Source organism: Leucoraja erinacea, chromosome 3, assembly GCF_028641065.1.
Source record: "Leucoraja erinacea ecotype New England chromosome 3, Leri_hhj_1, whole genome shotgun sequence".
Lineage (NCBI taxonomy): Eukaryota > Metazoa > Chordata > Chondrichthyes > Rajiformes > Rajidae > Leucoraja > Leucoraja erinaceus.
In genome coordinates, this window is record NC_073379.1 from 53418757 (window position 1) to 53440103 (window position 21347).

Sequence of the window (21347 nt, forward strand, 5' to 3'; positions counted from 1 at the left end):
TGTTCTACCTCCACCTCTAAGCCCCAATAATGGTTTTATTTAAATACATTAACAACCATTTGCAGGATAGCTATTGACTTATTTAGTCTGGCAATAATTTTTTACACTTTCCATAATTGTTTCAGATCTCCACAGGGAATAGTGTGTCAAATCAAAATACTTCTGGTGAACTTCAAGGTTTTTGTACAAACCACTAGTTCCGAGGCAAGAGTGCATGAGCCAACATTCCCCGTGGGATGAAACATATTTGGAGGAATAATCAAATAAGGCAGATCAACACCTGGTATCCTGGCAGAATCTTGCTGCATTTATTCTGCAGTGATCATCTGTACAAACCTTATTTCATCCACCCTCTCAAAACAGCTGATGGCTCATTGGCAATGTGCCATGTATTCTACATGCCTCACAATAATGGGAAAGAAGCTTTGGAGGTGAAATGCAAGAGGGAGAAGGAGGAGGCAAAATAGAGTTTGGATTTGTTATAGTGTTGGTTTTGCCAATCTCCAATAAAACCCCACTGAAAGAAAAATGTTTTGTACACAAAACTTAACATTCTGTCGTGTCAATATCCTGTGGGCCTTTGCAGGTCATGGAACATATGTGGAGAGAAATAGATAGTTTAAAGAAGGATCCTGACCCAAAATGTAATCTCTCGATTTCCCTGCATAGATGCTACCTGACCTGCTGAGTTCCTGCAGCTGTTTGTTTTTTGCTCAAGATTCCAGCATCTGCAGACTCTTGTGTTTCCCAAGGGCCATTGCCTGTTCAAGTACTCATAGAGATGGTAACTCTGTGGAGACAACATAGCTGAAGGAAGGTTATTAAATGTCAGTGAAGAACCTGCAGGTAACCTCAGAGGATGACCTGACATTTCTGGGCCTCTGCTTCAAACTAATATCTGGGAAGGCCACTGACAGTAGTGGAGAGACACAGGAGTGAGCATGAATGCTGCCAGCTTTATCTCTTTGAGATGTGGAATGTGCAAATACATCTCCTTTCCCCATCAATCTCAACTCCTCTCCTGGAGTTGAAGCCATCATAACCCTGGTTTTTAGAAGGGTCCCGATCAAAACATTACCTATTCATTCCTTCCGCTGATGCTGCCTGACCTGCTGAGTTACTCCAGAAATTTGTATTTTAATGGTTGAATGGTTTCTTAGATGTAGCGTGCTACTAATTGTGTGAAGGTATGATGAAGTCTATGTATGTCAGGTCAGACCCCTAATTGACAGAGATTGTGGACAAATGAGTGATTGTGAAGATATTGTTAACCATGGTGCCGCAGTTGGTACATTGACAAGTCTTAACCGATCGTACGAGATGACAGAACTGTATGCAAGTCCTTGGGGCTAAAATAGCATTATTAAAAAAGTGTAACTTTCCCCCATAAGAAGGTAAGCTTTTTGGGGAATATGGTCATCTTGGGTTAGGAAGTGGAGAAAAACAATTATTTCTAAGAATTTTCAGTAGCCTTATAGATGCTAAAAATATTCATTTGAGTTTCATATTTCCATGGTCAGAGCTATAAATGTAAAGATCTGGCTTATTAGCAATGAATTACTCTCTTTTTTTGCCTTTGGCCTTTGATTGCATTGATACGGTGAGAACTGGTGTTGCGTGCTACTAGAAAGTAATTAAAGCCAAGGGGTATGTGAACATAGTGAATTGAAAAAATACTGTAGACAATTCCAAATCTGAATATTTTAATGAAGATGTCATCATAGAGTCATGCAGCATGGAAACTGGCTCTTCAGCCGACAATTCCATGTATTCCATTAAGCACCCCGTATACCAACCCCGTATTGCTCTCTCCATATTTCCATCAATTTCCCCTAAATTCTACCATTCATCTACACACCAGGGGCTATCTACAGTGGTTAATTAGGTAAACAACCCTCATGTCTGTGGGATTTAGGAAAACAAAACAGCATCTGGTGAAAACCTATGCAGTTAGAGTGAAGGTGCACAAAGAGGGCACCAGAGGTCAGGATTGAACCTGACGAGCTGGAATTTGTGAGACGGCAGCATATTTTTTATTGAATATTATAAATCCAATTAAATATACATATAATATAAAATATAATTCCTGTGCTATTGAGATCACAATGCAAATGTATTTGAATAATGTGAAAGTGAATATAGTTGAACAATGCATAATAATTAGATATATTTTGTGTGGGATTGTGATTGTGGATGGTTGTGGAATGCATTAGTAGAGACGGTGACCGAAGAAGCAATGACCAGATCATCATGCAACTGTAAAATATGGGAAATTAATAAAAAGGATACAAAAATATTGCAGACACATGATTGAAGTTCTCATGTGCAAGACAAGTATTAACATGCAATGGTTACTATTTATCTTGTACAAGCTTACATTTTTATAATTCCTACGTAGCATTTTGCAGTCAGAGGGAATTTTCAGTTTTTCTTATGGAAACTTCAAACCATATTAATTTGATTTTTACAAGATTAAATTAGATAGAGGCCCTGATTAGGAAATGTATTTATCATAAAATATGAAAGGGATATGATTCAATAGCTTCTTTGGGTCTGAAGAAGTCATTGAATTAGGTTTGGAAGATGAAGTCTACATCTGAGGGGTTGTCTGGTTGCAACACGTCGACAGAGACCAAAGTACAGTTCTGTACAGAAGATAAGTGGGGAGAACATATATTTCTTCAGATCCTTCATGAAGGGCCTTAAATTAGTACATTAACCCACTCTCTTAACAATTGCAAGCCAGTATTTTTTATTACTGCTGATCATAGTGCGTGCTGAAGTGTAATAGTAATGCTAGTCTTCCTAACTGTGTCTGTAGATTACTTTCTAAATCAGACTTGCCTTATAAAAGATTCCCCCATCCACACACACCTCTTTACCCCATCTAAGACCTGTATTTTTTCCAAGTCCATTCACTGATCTGTGAAATGTTGTTTTTAGCTGGTTTTGAAACTGCTTAAAGTATGGGGGTTACGGTTTGCTTTTAGCTGTCTGTTGCAGCTCATGTATCTTTACAACACTGTTTGGAATAGGTGTTGCTGAACCTGGTATATTTGGAAATTATATTTACTGATTTGCTGTAATCGTAGGATTACAGTCAGATCTATGTAGTCTCTTTAAAATTGCAAAACATCTCAACGTTCTATGGGAGGCTGGTTTAGCTGGTGCCGGCTGCGATACAAATGAGCCAAGAGCTGGAGTTTGTGGTATCGCTGGCATGAGTGGTCTGGCTGTTGAAGGTGCTTGTGATATACGTGATGATGGTGTGAATGGACTGCCTTGTAATGAACCTCGGTTGAGGTGATGCCAGCGTTAATGATTTGGCTGGTGCTGGCAATTCTGGAAGGGGCGCCCCTCGTGCTGGTGACAAAGGTTCCCGCACTGCCAGTCGCGTTGCTGGTTTTAATGGACCGCCAATTACTGTTTATTTGTGACGGAGATAGTGCTAATATTTATGGTACAAATCGTAGCCACATTAACACCGCGGCTGGTGCTGGTATTAATGGCGCAGGTGGTGTTGGTATTCGTGGCACGATACGGATGTTTGGTTCAAAACTGCGCACATTGCGTGGAGGGGCGGTATCTGGTTTTCCCCTCTCGCAGTAATGAGCAGAGTACCTCGGTGTCTCCCTTGTTTCCACCCACAAGGGACTCTGCGGCCGCTCCGCCTCCTCTCTCTCGCTGGTATAAAGAGAGTCAGAATCGTTCCCTTAGCTCGCATTAGGGTTAACATGGCCGTTTAGACCATTCTGAATTGGCAATAAAGACAACAGCAACAGTTCCGGGACGTGGTTCAATCTCACGATCAACCAGGGGACAAGCACGTTTCTGCCGGAGAAACCACCTCTGACTTACACTTAGTGGCCATAGCGGCCCATCCCGGTAAGTGAACGTGGCCCAGCGTGAAGTTTGTTTCAGGATTGTTTTTTAAATTGTTTATCTTCCCGCTCCTCTGGTTAAATCCGCCCAGAGTAAATCCTCTCCACACGCCACACCGCTGTCGGGCCCGCTGTCCCCCCCCCCCAGCCCACTTCCAAAAGCACCGCTTCATTTGTTGCAAACGCGGGGCTGGGAGGCTGAGGATAAGCGTCAGATGGCTGAGGGTCTGACCTCCTTTTATTTGCACATCTCCTTTTAAGGCATGAGAGCAGTAGCCGGTAAGGCGGGATCCCCCCGCCATGGCAGCCACATGGGCTGGATAGGAAGCGGTCGCCTCCATGTGAGCGCCGACTCGGAAGCTCCATGGACTCGGCACGTCCACAGAGCGCGCGTGGTGAGCGGGAGCGCGCAGTGGAACCTCGCGTGGTGAGCGGGAGCGCGCAGTGGAACCTCGCGTGGTGAGCGGGGGCGCGCAGTGGAACCTCGCGTGGTGAGCGGGGGCGCGCAGTGGAACCTCGCGTGGTGAGCGGGAGCGCGCAGTGGAACCTCGCGTGGTGAGCGGGGAGCGCGCAGTGGAACCTCGCGTGGTGAGCGGGAGCGCGCAGTGGAACCTCGCGTGGCGAGCGGGAGCGCGCAGTGGAACCTCGCGTGGTGAGCGGGAGTGCGCAGTGGAACCTCGCGTGGTGAGCGGGGGCGCGCAGTGGACACGGCGGTTGGGGCGCCCAGGTGGGCCTCGAGGCGCGGCCGCCGTTGCGCCCTCCCTCCGTGTAGTCCAGGGATCTAGCGGGCCGCTCGCAACCTCCCTCCCCCATCCGCCCGGGGGGCGGGGATGCCCTGGAAACTCACCTCCCCAAACAGCTGGAATAGAGAGCCGGAGGTCGCCCCTTGAACCAGGGCGTCCTTTGACAAGTTCTCCCATGAGCAGCCCCACCCCCTCCAGTGAGCTGGAATCGGTTTTTTCCTCTGGGCAAGTCGCTCACTGAACCCGACTGGCGCAGCGGTCGTGAGGGAGCAGATCCAAGTGGAACCGGAATTCAATCAAGGGACTGAAACTAAGGCGAGCACAATGACACCAACCCGCTCCAACTCATTTTGTTTCTTTAAATATTGTACATTTCCCGCATTCCGCCTTCCCTTGCCTTAATTGTAGCAGCTTGTAGCAATAATGGTTCCCTGGATCAGAAGGCAGAGCAGAGCGTTAAACTACGCACTTGTGTGTCGGGGATGTGCGGCACCTGCTATAAATGCATAGTGCCATTGGGTGAACGGAGATTGGATTAATACGAAGTCAATCCACACTTTTGTGACATGTCATTCAGTGAACTGAATGTCGTGTGAACATTAATGTGTTATCCGTGCTGATTTGTGGTTCAGTAGTCTAATTTTATAATGTCAACCACTGATCTCCCTTAAAATTTAATTAGGGGTCAGATTCCAGTGCTTAGATGGTGCAGTTGTTCTACAAGCAGCAGCCTTTACATTCGCGTTTGAATTTAATTTACACTGATAGATAGAAAACAGAGTTAGTTTGGTGTAGATTACCTTATGAAAAAATATTCTAGGTGTCAAAAGTTACGGGAAGAAGACGGGAGAATGGGGTTGTTAGGGAAATTGGATTAGCCGTGACTGAAATGGCAGAGTAGACTCAATGGTGAACAGCCTAATTCTGTTACTATCTCTTATGGTCTTAATCTCATAGTATGTTTGAGCATGAACATTTCTCCATAGATGTAGCTTGATCTGTTTATCTTTTTTTTTAATTTTCAGCATCTGTTGTGTTGTGTTGTGATTTTTGTGTTTGTTTATTATTTAGCCATAAACAATGAAAAGGTTTGATTTGAGTTTCATTCTCCTTATAGTTTTCAAACTAGGTGTTAAATTAATTTATGTCATGATCACTGCTTGCAGGGTATTCATCCTCTCAGATTAACATTCTACTTTATTACATTTGTTGTCAATTCTGAGGTGCTCTTTAAAACTTTTCAAATTTATTGTCTTAGTTATGCATTGTGCTTCCATTGTGTAAATATTTACATTTATCATCTGTGGCTCAATATATAGTACTTTCACTGGTACAGTAGCTAATTGGTGCTACTGCTTCCACTCCAGAGACCTGAGGTTTGGGCAGCTGTCTTGGGTGCTGTTTTGTGTGACGTGTGCATGTTCTCGCTGTTATTCCGTGTATTTTCCCCAGTTTCTTCTCCACATCTCCCCCCCCCCCCCCCCCCCCCCCCCCCCCCCCCATTACAAGTTAAACCTAGGAAAACCAGGGCAGAGCAGGCCGGCCCTTTGAGCCCGCACCGCCATTCAATGTGATCATGGTTGATCATCTAAAATCAGTACCCCATTACTGTTTTTTTTCCCCATATCCCTTGATTCATTTAGCTCTAAGAACTAAATCTAACTCTTTCGAATGGCTGCTGAAATTGCCCTTTAGCATCGGTTACAGACAAAAGCTTCATTGGGAGTTGATAGGCATATGCGAGTGGATAAACAAGAAAGGCAACAGGGAAATGAGAGGTGAAACCAATGGTTTTCTTGGGAGTTGGCATGCACCCGATGGCCTGAATGTTGCCATAAGTAAATTGGGAGGTTCTGGATCTGTGCCACTCTAGAAATTTTAAGTATAAATATCTATGCTCCCACTAACAACAGTGAGGGTATGTTGCATTGTTCGAGATAGTAAACGATCATGCACACGATTTCAAAAATGAACAGTTAATTACCAGTGCCCTAACCAATACTTATCCTTGCACAGCATCACCAGTCCAGTAGTAATGTTCATCATTTGTTTGATGGAGTTTGCCGTACATAAATGTGGAAAACATAAGAATAGTAGGCCATTGAGTCTTTTCAGTCTGCCTCTTCATTCATTAAAATTGTAGCTGATCATCTATATCAATTTGCAATGAGCCATTTTCTAGTATTATTCCCTTATCTTTTAATGTCCACCAAAATATCAATTTGTTTTGAATTAACACATTGACTGAGGCTACACAGCACTCTGGGGCAGAGAATTCCAAAGATTCGTCAACCGCAGAATGAAGTATTTTCTATACCTCATCTTTTTGCATACCTTATCCTAAATGGTTATCTGGAGACTGATTCCCTCATCCTGAACTCTTTGGCCACAGGACATTTTCTTTCTGCATCTGATCTGTAACCAATTCTCTATATTTTGATGTTTCTTATTCTTCTTCCCCCTTCTTTTCTCTGTTGTCAGCCAGGCAACCTTGGCAGCTTTTTAAGTTGCCAAATGACAGTTTAGGTGGTCATTTAAGACGGCTTGCATGACGCGTGCGATAGTGTGCTTGGACGAAGTGTAGTTACCAGTCGGAATTATGCTCAATGAAGCACTTGCATATTATATCTGCTTCAAATAAAGCCACAAACTAAACATGTTCACCAATCAAGACATGATATATACCACAATGACATGCAGCAAAATTATAATACAGTACCTCAACTCTTTTCACACGTTGCAATGAATGCAATTTCTATTATTCTTTCCACTTCCAAACAACTAGGCGATCGCTTCGCACAACACCTCCACTCAGTTTGCAATAACTAACCTGATCTCCCGGTGGCTCAACACTTCAACTACCCTTCCCATTCCGAATCTGACCTTTCTGTCCTGGGCCTCCTCCATGGCCAGAGTGAGGCCCACCGCATATTGGAGGAGCAGCACCTCATATTTGCTTGGGTAGTTTACACCCCAGCGGTATGAACATTGGCTTCTCTAATTTCAGGTAGTCCTTGCTTTCTCCCTCCTTCCCCTCCCATTCCCAGCTCTCCCACAGCCTACTGTCTCTGCCTCTTCCTTTCTTTTTCGTGTCACTCCCCCCCGACATCAATCTGAAGAAGGGTTTCGACCTGAAACGTCGCCTATTCCGTCGCTCCATAGATGCTGCCTTACCCGCTGATTTTCTTCAGCTTTTTTGTCTACCAATGGGATCCCACTACTGGCCACATCTTCCCATCTCCTCCCCTGTTGGCTTTCCGCAGAGACCGCTCCCTCCGTAACTCCCTGGTCAATTCGTCCCTTCCCACCCAAACCACCCCCTCTCCTGGCACTTTCCCTTGCAACCGCAGGAAATGCCACACTTGTCATTTTAATTAAGTTCAACACTATGGGGCTGTACATTGGCCATAAAGTTTTTGCCTAAAAGTGCCAGAGACCCGGAATTGATCCTGAATAGTTTGCTTTTCTGTATGGAGTGCTCTTGTCCTTTCCCCTTTTGATCACATGGTCTTTCTCCAGGTGCTCATAATGGTATTGTTTCTGTTAAGACCCAACAAACTCTAAGACTTATGTTCACCAATCTGGTGGACGATATGTTGCCTGGACGCATCTTATTGCAGACAGGAATTATGCTCAGTGAAACCATGATCTTTTGCGACGTGGCTAAAACAGCAAAGACTAATTCCTGTTTCTTTCCCTTTGATCACACTGGGTTTTCTCCAGGTGTTTCATCCCTTCCCCATTACCCAGGTGTGCAGGAACCTATTTCAAACCCAACCCAAAACATAATATTTTCCTTTTGTCCAAAGATTCTGTCTGACCTGTTGAGTTACTCCAGCTTTTTGTGTCTATCTTCAGTTTAAACCAGCATCTGCACTTCCTTCCTACAAACACGATACTATACGATAAAACTTTATTAATCCCAGGAGGGAAATTGTATGTGTGTGGGTGTATATATATCTCACACACACACACACACACGCACGCGCACACACACACACACACACACACATTCATATATAAATATACACTGTTTTGTTTTGTCTTTTATAACATTGTTTACAAAGTACTATGTTTACATATTCTGTTGTGCTGCTGCAAGTAAGGATTTCATCGTTCTAACTGGGACGTGAGAGAATAAAACACTCTTGACTCTTGACTTCGCTAATGTGTGGGAAAGAACTAGTGTATGGGTGATCAGTGGACGCGGTGGGCTGAAGGGCCTGTTTCCACGCTGTATCTTTAAATTAAACGAAATACACTAAAACCAGAGGGAGTCTAAAGAAGGAACTGAATTCAATATATTTGCGATCGCTTACCTGTCACCAATCCATTATGGAATATTCTTCCACTTCCCATACCCACAGGCCTAAATTTCAATAACCAATCTTGCTGATCTGAGGGATGGTTGGCACCAATAACAAACCATCTCCCCAGAACCCAGATTTTCCGAGTGCCCATGCACAGGGCGACGATGATGTGCCCGTTGTTTGTGCGCCAAAATGGACGTGCAGGCCACAGCATGCGCATGTGCAAGGCAGAAAATGAAACATTTGATAGGGGCCGGATAGCCTCCCACAATGCACCTTTGAGATGGGAGCAGTGGCACATGCTATAGACAGGGGGTGCGCCGATATTTCCATGGTACCGCACGAATCTTTAGGAGCAGCACAGTTTAATTGAACCCAGTGCAATATTCTTATTCTTTCCAAATTCCAACCTCAGTAGTAATGGCAATCATGCTTCGGGGGGGGGGCCAACTTTTTCGTAGCTAAGCTTAAGCGTTCTGGGGATCATGGCGGCCATTTACATTCCAGAGAAATGGCCCCAGTTTCCAATAAATAACAAATATAGTGCACATAACAAATAATAATTATTTGAATGTCCAAATAAGATAGTCCCGGCCATTGCTCCACATTTTCTGTCTGCCTGCCTTGACTTTCTCATTGACTTTTCTGTTCACACCAATTTGGCCTCCCCCACAAATGATTCCCATCCCTACGTCTATAAACAACCTGCATGTTATCATCGAGGTTCAATGTTGAGGCAAATGAAAAAAATCTTTTTTATACCTCCCTCATACCTGGCTTCTTTTGTCCTAGTCCCCACAATCATTGATCTATACAATACAGGCGACTTGGCGTTTGACAGGCATTGGGCACTGATTTACCCCACAGCAGTGGTTTTATATTTTCCCTTGGTATCCCGCAGAACATTTGCTCATAGTTATTTGTTCTTAATTCTGAAATCTTTGCTCCTGTCAGTACCATCTCCTCTTCCCCCCACTTCCCCCTCTTTTCTTCTGCATGCTTAAATCCCCCCCCCCCCGCCCCCCCCCCCCCCCCACCCCAACCCCCACCCCCCCCCACCCCCCCCCCCCCCCTCCTGCCTCAGAGTCCTGCTGCGCCTTGCTCTTCCCCTTCCTACCCCCCCCATTCTTCTTTCACCCCCCCCCCCCCCCTTCCCCCATTCATCCAACACAGTGGGTCTCAGCGAAATTGATGATGTAGTCCGCATTATGACCATCTTCCACAGTCATTGTTATAGAGTGAGTAAAGCAGGGTGCTGTGCGCACAGCCTTTGCGGTGCTACCCAACTAATGTTACTGAGGATGAATGGTTCCTCCAATTCGAACAGACTGTTCTGTGGATGACCCCCCCCCCCCCCCCCAATTAACCCCTGTCTGCATCAGCTAAGTTCCCCCCCCCCCCCCACCCCCCCCCCCCCCCCCCCCCCCCCCCCCCCCCGCCCCCCCCCCCCCAAAAACCACCAGATTAACACTGATTTGCAGCCGAGCGTGGCCAATGAGATAAGGGGCTGGAAAGCTGTGATTTATTTATTTATTTATTGCCACTGCTGGTGTTGAGTTATTAGCTTAAAACACTAATATTCTGAAATGGAGAGCAAGGGAAATTACTAATGGGTTGTTTAGAGACTACAGTGCATTGTGACAGCATATCTAAGAAAGGCCTATGACCGTGTCAAAAATATTATACACCTTGCAGGGCTCTTAACTTAATTTTTTTTCTCTGTTGTCAGCCAGGCAACCTTGGCAGCTTTTTAAGTTGCCAAATGACAGTTTAGGTGGTCATTTAAGACGGCTTGCATGACGCGTGCGATAGTGTGCTTGGACGAAGTGTAGTTACCAGTCAGAATTATGCTCAATGAAGCACTTGCATATTATTTCTGCTTCAAATAAAGCCACAAACTAAACATGTTCACCAATCAAGACATGATATATACCACAATGACATGCAGCAAAATTATAATACAGTACCTCAACTCTTTTCACACGTTGCAATGAATGCAATTTCTATTATTCTTTCCACTTCCAAACAACTAGGCGATCGCTTCGCACAACACCTCCACTCAGTTTGCAATAACCAACCTGATCTCCCGGTGGCTCAACACTTCAACTACCCTTCCCATTCCGAATCTGACCTTTATGTCCTGGGCCTCCTCCATGGCCAGAGTGAGGCCCACCGCATATTGGAGGAGCAGCACCTCATATTTGCTTGGGTAGTTTACACCCCAGCGGTATGAACATTGGCTTCTCTAATTTCAGGTAGCCCTTGCTTTCTCCCTCCTTCCCCTCCCATTCCCAGCTCTCCCACAGCCTACTGTCTCTGCCTCTTCCTTTCTTTTTCATGTCACCCCCCCCCAACATCAATTTGAAGAAGGGTCTCGACCCGAAACGTCGTCTATTCCTTTGCTCCACAGATGCTGCCTTACCCGCTGATTTTCTCATGCTTTTTTGTCTACCAATGGGATCCCACCAATGGCCACTCTTCCCATCTCCTCCTCTGTTGGCTTTCAGCAGAGACCGCTCCCTCCGTAACTCCCTGGTCAATTCGTCCCTTCCCACCCAAACCACCCCCTCTCCTGGCACTTTCCCTTGCAACCGCAGGAAATGCCACACTTGTCATTTTAATTAAGTTCAACACTATGGGGCTGTACATTGGCCATAAAGTTGCTGCCTAAAAGTGCCAGAGACCCGGAATTGATCCTGAATATGGGTGCTGTCTGTATGGAGTTTGTTTCTTTTCCCTTTGATCACATGGGTTTTCTCCAGGTGCTCTTGTTTCCTTCCCCATTCCAAAGGTGTGCAGGAACCTATTTCAAACCCAACCCAAAACATAATATTTTCCTTTTGTCCAAAGATTCTGTCTGACCTGTTGAGTTACTCCAGCTTTTTGTGTCTATCTTCAGTTTAAACCAGCATCTGCACTTCCTTCCTACAAACACGATACTATACGATAAAACTTTATTAATCCCAGGAGGGAAATTGTATGTGTGTGGGTGTATATATATATATCATATCACACACACACACACACACGCACGCGCACACACACACACACACACACACATTCACATATAAATATACACTGTTTTGTTTTCTCTTTTATAACATTGTTTACAGAGTACTATGTTTACATATTCTGTTGTGCTGCTGCAAGTAAGGATTTCATTGTTCTAACTGGGACGTGAGAGAATAAAACACTCTTGACTCTTGACTTCGCTAATGTGTGGGAAAGAACTAGTGTATGGGTGATCAGTGGACGCGGTGGGCTGAAGGGCCTGTTTCCACGCTGTATCTTTAAATTAAACGAAATACACTAAAACCAGAGGGAGTCTAAAGAAGGATCTCTACCCGAAACGCCACCCAATTTCTTCTATCCTGAGTTGAAACATAGAAACATAGAAAATAGGTGCAGGAGTAGGCCATTCGGCCCTTCGAGCCTGCACCGCCATTCAATATGATCATGACTGATCATCCAACTCAGTATCCTGTACCTGCCTTCTCTCCATACCCCCTGATCCCTTTAGCTACAAGGGCCACATCTAATTCCTTCTGAGTTGCTGGCTGCTCCTTGGCTGTTCCCCTGCACAATTAAAGCATGGAATAGTCTTCACTCTACCATAGTTAACCAACCAGACGCAACTAAATTTAAGGTACCTCTTTTTTCCCCAAGAACCCTTTTTTGCTTATCCGAGTAAGAGTTTTATTGTCATGTGTCCCAGATAGGACAATGAAATTCTTGCTTGCTGCAGCACAACAGAATATGTGAACATAATACAGAACGGGAGATAAAAGTTCAGTACGTTTATATACCATAGACCATATATATACACAACCGGACAGCAATGGCGGCCAAATCTCCCACAATTCAAAGCGAGGGAGAAAGTGCCCAGCGCTGACCAGTTGCAGTGGCAGTGCGCATGCGCAGGGCGGCCGATGATGTGCGGGCCGTGTTTGTGCGCATGTGCAGGGGGAGGACGTGCAGGCCACAGCAATGCGCATGTGCAAGGCGGCCTGCCGTGCCGGCGGATGAGGAGTGAGCGGAGACCTGAGACTCGGATACGGAGAGTGACAGACAGAGAGATAGCGAGGTGGGCCCGCCCAGAGTTGAACGGCAGGTGGCGTGCCTTGGCCGGAGGCCCCCTAGATTTCGAGGCCCTAGGCTTCAGCCTGTGAAGCCTGGTGATAAATCCAGCTCTGCGAGGCCCCCCCTAGACCTCGAGGCCCTAAGCTTAAGCTTGTCCGGCATGTACGTAAATCCGGCCCTGACTACACCGCACTCTAGGTATGGTCGCTCAGAGCCCTATACAGTTGCACCAAATGTCCATATTTATGTTTTCAAATCTTTTTATAATAAAGGCAAAAATACCAATTAGTTCTCCCTAAAGTTAGGTATGCTTGTCAGGCTCTAATACTAAAATTGTGTACTAATACAAACAGTAGGTTTTGTGTTACAATTTCAGTGTATGATCCCTTTGAACATTAACATTACCAAATCTCTTGCCATTTAACAAGTATTCCATTTTTCTCATTATGTGCTCCTCACATTTTTCCTGCATTATATTTAGGCTGTTGGCCGAGGTGCTTTTTTGTTTAAGTTCGTGACCCAAATCACGTAACTCCCTGCATGTTTAACATATTGTGTAAAAATATTATAGAAATCATACCTGAAACTCGTCACGAACAAATTTTTAAAATATGAGAAAATCCTCCAATTTTCCGAGTAGTATTTGTCCAAACAATGCACGTTTGACATTGCGTCAGACGCCAATTGACCAATCACGCACTTTGTTTCATGGTAGCTAGGCGGCGAGCACTCTGGGATCATGGCTGCCTCCTAATTACATCGTCAAGAGAGTGTTTTATTGTTATATGTCCCGGACGGGACAATGAAATTCTTACTTGCTGCAGGACAAAAGAATATGTAAACATTGTAGATAACGGGGGGGGGGGGGGGGAGACAAAGTTCAATAAATAACAAATATAGTGCAAATAACAAATAATAATAGTCTTTTTCAGTTCAGAGCTCATAGTTATTTGTTGTGTTTAATAGCCTGGACTGGGCAGTGGTCATAACATTTTGTAGTCTTTTTTGCTCCTGGACGATCAAGTTGCCGAACCAGGCCACGATGCAACCAGTCGGAATGCTCTCTGCTATGCACCTGTAGAAGTTTAGGAGAATCCTCTTCGACATGCCGAATCTCCGTAATCTTCTCGGGAAGTAGAGTCGCTGCTGCGCCTTCTTTACAATTGCATCGGTGTGCTGGGTCCAGCAAAAGATCTTCGGAAATCTGCACGCCCAGGAATTTGAAGTATTGACCTCTCCACCATCGTCCTGTTGATGATATAAATAGGATTGTGGGTCCTCATCCTTCCTCTACTAAAGTCCACAATCAGTTCCTTGGTCTTACTGATGTTGAGAGCCAGGTTGTTGTGCTGGCACTATTTGGTCAGTTGGTCGATCTCACTTCTGTACTCTGACTCGTCCCCATCTGTGATTCATCCAACCACAGTGGTGTCATCAGCGAAATTGATGATGTAGTCCGCATTATGACCAGCTACACAGTCATGGGTATAGAGTGAGTAAAGCAGGGGGCTGTGCACACAGCCTTGAGGTGCTCCCGAACTAATTGTTACTGAGGATGAAGTGGTTCCTCCAATTCGAACAGACTGGTCTGTGGATGAGGAAGTCGAGGATCCAATTGCAGAGGGATGTGCAGAGGCCCAGTTTCGTGAGCTTGGTAACCAGCTTGGAAGGGATGATGGTATTAAACGCCGAGGTGTAGTCTATAAACAACAGCCTGACGTAGGTGTTTTTATTGTCCAAGTGGTCCAGTGCGGAGTGGAGAGCCAGTGAAATTGCATCTAATGTTGACCTGTTGTGGCGTTATGCGAACTATAGTTGGTCGAGGTTCATGTTGAGGTAGGAGTTGATGTGCACCATAACCAACCTCTCAAAGCACTTCATCACCACAGACATTACAGGGTTCAAAATTAGAGGTTGCCCAGGGTGACATTGACCACTCAAAGTGCAGCCGGGCGACCTAAATGCCGACTCATTTTGCCCGGCTTGGCGATCAAATACTGGTTTATACCGATAGACACAAAAAACTGGAGTAACTCCGCGGGTCAGGCAGCATCTCTGGAGAAAAGGAACGTGACGTTTCTTGTCGGCGGCGGCGGCTGTATTCGTCTAGTATTTTTGATTGTGGGGCAAAGACACTAGGTGCCCCACAATCAAAGATACTAGACGAATACAGGCGAAGGGTCGAAGCGAATGACGGGCTCCGAACAGCGGCAACAGCGATCGCGATAGCGGCTACACCGCCTCCTTCTCCCGCACCCCGCCCGGCGGAAGGAACCTCCCTCTCTCCCTCCTCCCGGCCATGGCGTGTGGGAGGGGTTGTGAAAGTGCCGTTGGCGGATTTGCAAGCAGTGGCGGTTATCAGGGCGATAGCGGCCAAAGATCTTATAGCAGAGCTATATAAGATCTTTGATTGCGGCCGCAAATCCACCAACTGTGCTTTTACAACCCCTCCCGCACGCTGCGGCCGGGAGGAGGGAGAGCGGGAGGGAGAGGGAAGCCTCCCGCTCTCCCTCTCCATCTGTCTGAAGCAGCTGCACGACAGATCCTATAGCTATAGGATCTTTGAGCTGCACCGCTCGGCCCCGCACCCTCCTGTCGGCTGGCGAGGGAGGCGGTGGCGTGGAGGCGGTGGCACATTGGCGTTGGACAGGGATGGCCAAGGCAGCGGGGCGATGTTGTCCCAGGAGCGCTGACCTTCCTCCCCACCTCCTCTGCACCTTCCACCCCACCCTCTCTCTTCCTCTCCATCTCCATCCCGCACTGATCCCCATTCCCTCCTCTATTCAGTCCTCACTGACATCCCATGTCCTCCCCTCCCCAACTACCTCCCCCCCCCCACCCCCACCCACCCCCCCCCCCCCCCCCCAATCTATTCATCACCCTACCCACCTAGCATTGATTCTCCTGCCACCCTGCCCCATCCATCCTACACTGGTCCCCCAATTCATCCTGTACTGACCCCCCCCTTCCCATCCATCCTGCACTTCTCCCCCCCCCCCCCCCCCCCCCCCCCCCCCCCCCCATTCATACTGCACCTCTCCCGCCATTCATCCCCCGTACTGACCCATCCTCCATTTACCCTGCACCAATCCACCCCATCCATCCTGTAGTGATCCCCTCGTGCATCCTGTACTGATCCCCTCGTGCATCCCCTGATCCCCCGTGCATCCTGCACCCCCCCGATCCCCCCCCCCCCTCCCAATTCATCCTGTACCCCCCCCCCCCCCCCCCCCCCCCCCCCCCCCCCCCCCCCCATTCATCATCCTATGCCGCCCCCCCCCATCCATTCTGTACTGATTTCCCCCCCCATTCAAAGAAGAATGGGAGAAACAGTTTGAAGAAGGGACTCGACCCGAAACGTTGCATATTTCCTTAGCTCCATAGATGCGGCCACACCTGCTGAATTTCTCCAGTATTTTTGTCTACCCCCGTCCCCATTCAACACCACTGACATCTCCCCTCGCAATTTTACATACTCCAACCAACACGTACTAATTCACCTGCCTCAATCATATAACCATATAACAATTACAGCACGGAAACAGGCCATCTCAACCCTTCTAGTTCGTGATGAACTAGTCCCATATACCTGCGCTCAGACCATAACCCTTCATTCCTTTCCCGTCCATATAACTATCCAATTTATTTTTAAATGATAAAAATGAACCTGTCTCCACCGCCTTCACTGGAAGCTCATTCCACACAGCCACCACTCTCTGAGTAAAGAAGTTCCCCCTCATGTTACCCCTAAACTTCTGTCCCTTAATTCTCAAATCATGTCCCCTTGTTTGAATCTTCCCTACTCTCAGTGGGGAAAAGCTTATCCACGTCAACTCTGTCTATCCCTCTCATCATTTTACAGACTTCTATCGTCCCCCCCCTTAACCTTCTGCGCTCCAAAGAATAAAGCCCTAACTTGTTCAACCTTTCTCTGTAACTTAATTGCTGAAACCCAGGCAACATTCTAGTAAATCTCCTCTGTACTCTCTCTATTTTGTTGACATCCTTCCTATAATTAGGCGACCAAAATTGTACACCATACTCCAGAATTGGCCTCACCAATGCCTTGTACAATTTTAACATTACATCCCAACTTCTATACTCAATGCTCTGATTTATAAAGGCCAGCACATCAAAAGCTTTCTTTACCACCCTACCTACATGAGATTCCACTTTCAGGGAACTGTGCACAGTTATTCCCAGATCCCTCTGTTCATCTGCATTCTTCAATTCCCTACCATTTACCATGTACGTCCTATTTTGATTTGTCCTGCAAAGATGTAGCACCTCACACTTATCAGCATTAAACTCCATCTGCCATCTTTCAGCCCACTCTTCCAACTGGCATAAATCCATCCATTCCGCACCGATTGCCTTCTCAAACCATCTACCATCTACCTCCGCACTGATTCACACGTCCCCTGACCCCATTGTGCTTCATGGTCTTCAGAGCGAACATTGACTATGTTTGATAACGGAATGCAATCAAATGCGTTTTAATTCCCAATTTTATTATTTGTTTTGACACCTTTAAACATATTACCGAAATAACATTTGCTGTAGTTATGTCCTTTGGCCATCTCTTGTCAGTTGGTGTAATGTTTAACCTGTCAGATGGGTAGTCGGTTTTAACAGCTATTATCATAAAATGCCTTTAGAAATTTCCTTGCAACCTGTATATTTTGTTGTGGATAAATTATGTGGAAAGCGAGAGTGTTTCTGTGCCAATAGCAATAACGACCCATGCTATGGCCATGTCATGGTAATTTTCGGTCCTTCACGGAAAACATGCTTGCATCAATTGCAAAATGTAAAGAGAGTTGAGATATTGTATTATAATTTTGCTGCATGTCATTGCGGTATATATAATGTCTTGATTGGTGAATATGTTTAGTTTGTGACTTTATTTGAAGCAGAAATAATATGTGAATGTAGGCAAAAGTGCTGGAGAAACTCAGCGGATGCGGTAGCATCTATGGAGCGAAGGAAATGGGCAACGTTTTGGGCCGAAACCCTTCTTCAGACTGATGGGTTTCGGCCTGAAACGTTGCCTATTTCCTTTGCTCCATAGATGCTGCTGCACCTGCTGAGTTTTTCCAGCATCTGCAGTTCCTTCTTGAACATAATATGTGAATGCTTCATTGAGCATAATTCCAACTGGTAACTACGCACTTCATCCAAGCACATTATCACACACTTCATGCAAACCGTCTTTAATGACCACCTAAACTGTCATTTGGCAATCCAAAAAGCTGTCAAGGTTGCCCGGCAGGCAACAGGGAAAAAAAGTTAAGCGAGAGCCCTGCATTAGTGCCACTGAGGCACGTCACCTTACTCTTCTTGGGCACCGGTATTATTGATGCCCTCTTAAAGCAGGTGGGAACCTCAGACCTCAGAAGTGAGCGGTTGAAAATGTTCGCCCGCTGACACACACGCACACACACTGATGCACACACACATACACACACACTGACTGACTGACACACACACTGACTGACTGACACACACACACTGACTGACTGACACACACACACACTGACTGACTGACACACACACACACTGACTGACTGACACTCCACACTGACTCACTCCAACACTCTCCCCTCTGAACTGACTGCCATCGACTCACTCCACTGACTGACTGACACACACACTGACTCCCCGACACACACACACGCACAGACTCACACACACACACACTCACTGACTCACACACACACACACTGACAGACTGACACACACACTCACTGACTGACACACACACACTCACTGACTGACACACACACTGACTGACTGACACACACACTGACTGACTGACACACACACTGACTGACTCACACACACACTGACTCACTGACTCACACACTGACTGACCGACACTCACTCACTGACACACACACTGACTGACTGACACACACACTGACTGACTGACACACACACTGACTGACTGACACACACACTGACTGACTGACACACACACTGACTGACTGACACACACACTGACTGACTGACACACACACTGACTGACTGACACACACACTGACTGACTGACACACACACTGACTGACTGACACACACACTGACTGACTGACACACACACTGACTGACTGACACACACACTGACTGACTGACACACACACTGACTGACTGACACACACCGACTGACTGACACACACCTGACTGACTGACACACACACACACTGACTGACTGACACAACACTGACTGACTGACCACACACTGACTGACTGACACATCCTCCTCTGACTGCCACCACACTGACTGACTGACACACACACTGACTGCTGAGTCTGCACTGACTGACTGACACACACACTGACGAGCACACACAGAGTCACTGACTGACACACACTGACTGACTGACTGCACACACACTGACTGACTGGGACACTCACGACTGACCGACACACACACTGACTGTCTGACACACACACTTACTGACTGACACACACACTGACTGACTGACACACACACTGACTGACTGACACACCTGACTGACTGACTGACACGACTGACTGACTGACTGACACCCGCTGACTGACTGACACACACACTGACTGACTGACACACACACTGACTGACTGACACACACACTGACTGACTCACACACACACACACACACACAACCTGACTGACGCACACACACTGACTGGCATGCACACACACACTCCACTCCCCCGTCTCACTCCAACCTCTCCCCCTCTGAACGTACAGCCATCGACTCACTCCGTGAGGAAATATTATACAAATAGAACCACTTGGATAGTGACTTTTATATAAGAGTCAAGAGTCAATTTAATTGTCATTTGGACCCCTGGAGGTCCAAACGAAATGCCGTTTGGAGCTAGGTAAATAAGCTAGGTAAATTGCAAAAGAAAAGCTTAAAGTTTTCCTGAACCGAAATAAAGTGCAAACAGACACATACACACAGGCAAAGATGAATCAAAACATGGAGGCCTGAACCAGAACCTGCTTAGCTTAGGTTATTCACACTGACACACACACACACACACTCCACTCCCCCGTCTCACTCCAACTTCTCCCCCTCTGAACGTACAGCCATCGACTCACTCCGCAACAGCCCAGAGTTGGTTATCAATTCCGCCGACAAGGGAGGTGCCATGGTAGTCTGGCGCGTCGATCTCTACAAAGCTGAGGCCACGCGCCAACTCTCGGACACCTTCTACTTACCCCTGATCCATGACCCCACAGATGAGCACCAGGCCACTATCTCTAGCACCATCACTGACTTCATCCACTCCGGCTCCCTGCCCCCCGAGCTTCCAACCTCATAGTTCCCCAGCCCCGCCTGGCCCGATTTTACCTTCTCCCCAAAATCCCCAAGCCTGACTGTCCTGATAGACCCATTGTCTCTGACATCATGGACGTCCAGTAACTCTGCACCTCCATCCCCCACCAGGAGGGTCTCGAAGCTCTCCGGTTCTTCCTCGACCGGAGAACCAACCAATCCCCGTCTACAGATACTCTCCTCCGCCTAGTGGAGCTGGTCCGTACCCTTAATAACTTCTCGTTTGACTCCTCCCATTTCCTCCAAATACAAGGCGCATGTGGCCCCAGCTATGCCTGCCTCTTTGTAGGGTATGTCGAACAATCCTTGTTCAAGACGTACCAGGGCCCCATCCCCGACCTCCACCTCCGCTACATCGGCGATTGCTTTGGTGCTACCTCCTGCACCCACACACAACTGACTGACTTAATCTGCTTCACCACTAACTTCCATCCAACACTCAAATACACCTGGACCATTTCTTGACCTCACTATCTCCATCGCAGGTGATAGACTTCTGACCAACATCCACTATAAACCCACTGACTCCCATGGCTATCTGGACTACACTTCTTCCCACCCTGCTTCCTGTAAGGACTCCATCCCCCTACTCCCAATTCCTCCGTCTATGCTGTATCTGCTCCCAGGATGAGGTGTTCCACACCAGGGCATCGGAAATGTCCTCATTCTTCAGGGAACGAGGGTTCCCCTCCCCTACTATAGATGAGGCTCTCACCAGGGTCACTTCAATACCCTGTAACACTGCTCTCTCTCCCCCATTTCCCCCCTCCCCCTCATAACAAGGGCAGAGTCCCCCTAGTCCTCAACTTTCACACCACTAGCCGCCACATACAACAAATAGTCCTCCGTCATTTTCGCCACCTCCAACATGACCCCACCACTCGCCACACCTTCCCCTCTCCCCCCCTTCTGCTTCCGCAAAGACCGCTCCCTCCGGAACTTCCTGGTCAATTCTTCCTTTCCCTCCCGCACCACCCCCTCCCCGGGCACTTTCCCTTGCAACCG

General features: G+C 46.8%; 1 protein-coding gene across 6 annotated transcripts in view; it reads left to right on the forward strand.

The window, feature by feature from the left end:
• The first annotated feature begins 3673 nt into the window (after window positions 1-3673).
• slc20a2 (solute carrier family 20 member 2) overlaps window positions 3674-21347 on the forward strand; it is an 86574-nt gene continuing 68900 nt past the window's right edge. For all 6 annotated transcript variants that reach the window (XR_008723199.1, XR_008723198.1, XM_055632692.1 and 3 more), the window contains exon 1: window positions 3674-3885. The gene's annotated coding sequence lies outside the window, so the exon portion shown is untranslated. The remainder of the gene's footprint in view (window positions 3886-21347) is intronic.